This window comes from Haemaphysalis longicornis, unplaced genomic scaffold (genome assembly GCF_048455015.1).
Source record: "Haemaphysalis longicornis isolate Haplotype H1 unplaced genomic scaffold, Haemaphysalis longicornis Haplotype H1 scaffold_1, whole genome shotgun sequence".
NCBI classification, from domain to species: Eukaryota; Metazoa; Arthropoda; class Arachnida; order Ixodida; family Ixodidae; genus Haemaphysalis; species Haemaphysalis longicornis.
In genome coordinates this window covers 35,949,626-35,952,342 of record NW_027526203.1, presented here as the reverse complement: position 1 = coordinate 35,952,342, position 2,717 = coordinate 35,949,626, and the positions used below count along the sequence as shown (strand labels likewise).

Sequence of the window (2,717 nt, the reverse complement as noted above, 5' to 3'; positions counted from 1 at the left end):
TGCCTTCACCCTCAGCGTGGTCGCCAACTACGCCTCGACCAAGTCTCCTGGTGTTCGGCGAGATCCATTGCGTTGGTTATCAGCGTCATCGCGACCTAGGCAAGGGCTGTCCATTTCTCAAGCCGCAAGGTTTGGACGCACAAGCAGACGTTCGCGCGACTCGTGTGCCGGCTTCTGCGGCTCTCGTTCCGCCATGTACTGCTAAGTCGTGACTGCAAGTGTGCACGTGTAGCCATGGCTAGTTCGAACTCCGCTGGCATGAACGCTGCCAGCTCCATCGATGACGGCAGCAGCGTCCGCGAAGTTCCGAATGAGACGCCCGGTATACGTAATGTCTGGGCTTTTAACCTCGCCGAAGAACTCGAGAAGATTGGCCGTATCGTCAAGCGGTACAACTATGTCGCCATGGACACGGAATTTCCCGGTGTGACGTCCAACTTCGTAACCGAATGTTCCAGCCGAGTAGAATACGACTACCACAACCTCCGCTGCAATGTGAACATGATGAAGGTCATCCAGATAGGTTTCACCTTCATGGACCAAGCCGGCAACAAGCCCCAGAACAACTGCACCTGGCAGTTCAACTTCTTGTTCAACCTTACAGAGGACATGTACGCTGATGATTCCATCGCCCTGCTCGTAAACTCTGGCATCGAATTCGAGAGGCACCGAAAACAGGGCATCGACCCGTGCGAGTTTGCCCAGCTGTTGAAGAAGTCCGGTGTGGTCCTTTCGCCCCACGTGAAACTCATCTGCTTTCACGGCGCCTACGACGTGGCCTACCTGCTCAGACTGCTGACGAACGCGCCGCTGCCTCGAGACATGTCCGAGTTCATGGAGGTGGTGAGGCTCTACTTTCCTGTGGTCTACGATGTCAAGTACCTGGCGCAGACTTGCACGAACCTCAAGGGAGGCCTCAAAACGATGGCTGATAAGCTGGAGCTGGAACAGATAGGGCGGCGACACCAGGCAGGAAGCGACAGCTTGCTGACGGCGGAAGTGTTTTTCAAGATACGAGACATCTTTTTTGAAGGTGAGATCACCAACGCCAACCTCTGCGGGCCTCTGGTTGGTCTGGGTATTCCATAATCGATGCCTTGAACCACAAGATACCCCAAGCAAGTCGCGAGCTCCCAGCCCCGTTCTACAGCCCATACCCTCGTCCTCGTTGCCCTTCATGTCACCACCTAAGCCTGCGTCTCGGCAGCAGCACTCCAAGCGCCTTCGCGTCTCATCGGCGCCACTGCGCGCTCCCCGTGCACTGACCGTCGCGAACAGATCAATTCTTCAAAGTGCTGCTCCTTATGTTCTCACATGTGACCCGTTCGTTCCCTACTCGTGTAAAATCCCCTATAGCCTGCCTCCTAGTCGTCTACTGTTACCCCGACACTTTTTCGAGCGTTTTATTTCTGCGGTACCTTGCTTTTTATACCTTACTCCCACTTGATGTTTTTGCGTAAATCCCATACTTTTGTGAATTTCTTCTGCCTTAAAGAGAAAGTTAACCAAGCCTTTGCTTTAAGAAAAAAAAATAAAAATGTTATTCTGGTTTTGCGAACACTTGTTTCAAAAGCGTCTGTCTTTTCGGAGCTGCAATGTGAAACGCCAAACGTCTGGTAAGGTGGTAACTGCCGGTGAGGGCCCGAGTAATATGTGCACGTAAAAATGGTCAGAGCGTTCATGCATGCGTAAATAATCGAGGGAACGAATGAGTTGCGTGCGCGGGTGATGCATGGGATGCGCACGCAGGCACGCGCGTAAATGTGCGCGTTGTATTTGTGTGAACAGACAGAAAAAATTCGCAGAGAATACGATAACCCAGGAAACACCGCCAGCTTATCAGATTATGCGACAGTATTTCTTGACATTCTAAAACATCCCTGCAACATTTCTACGATTTCTCAATGATTTCATTTGCGTTTACATTTGCTGTGAAAGGTTGTGCTTGGGTGCATATTTACCTGCGCCTAAAGGGGCACTGAAGTGATTTGTAAACATTGCGCGATCCCTCGCCAAAAATTATAGGCCATGTTTCGACCAGTCTGGCTGCGTTTACGCGAATTTATTCAGTAGAAAAATCAATTAAAAATGCTGTCCTCCCCTCTCTATCCTCCTTGCCGATTTCTATGACATTTCGCATGGCGTCAGAAAAAGTTGGCTTCCATGGCTTGACTGTGCTACTGCCCGGCTCGCCGACTCTCGGGAATCAGTCGGCCCAGCTTTCAGTCGGTCGCCCGCCAGCGGGTCGTCGCAATTCGTTCGCTGTGTTGAAACTAAGCCTCGACACGATATCAGCGCGGAGGAATGTGCTCTTAGTTTTGTTAGTTTTCAGACTGTATCAAGCTGTAAATCCACGTAGCTCCACACAAGCGCACATGCCACGCTTCGGCGACTGGTACGCTATAGGAAAACCTAAGACCATTTGAACTTGGGAGAAGAGTCAGTTAAGTTAACAAAGGTACTAAGGAAATCAAATCAACCGAAACTTTTACCTCACAGCGTAAAACAACGGTGCAGGAAGCCGTTTTGGCGTTGTGTGAACAAGCACAGCCGTCAGGAGCACGACCACACACCTGTGAACGCTTTTCCATCTATGAAATGCAGTCGGTAGACATGAGATATTGTGGGAATTCAGGGGGCGCTTACGGCACGAGCGCTATACAAGAAATAGTCATCTAAGCTGCTTGAAATACTACAACTAAATAAAAAATTAAAGC

The 2,717-nt window shown here is 50.5% G+C and overlaps 1 pseudogene; it reads left to right on the top strand.

Moving 5' to 3' along the window:
• Window positions 1-234: 234 nt before the first annotated feature.
• On the top strand, window positions 235-1,394 carry LOC144164022 (CCR4-NOT transcription complex subunit 7 pseudogene; annotated as a pseudogene).
• Window positions 1,395-2,717: the final 1,323 nt, after the last annotated feature.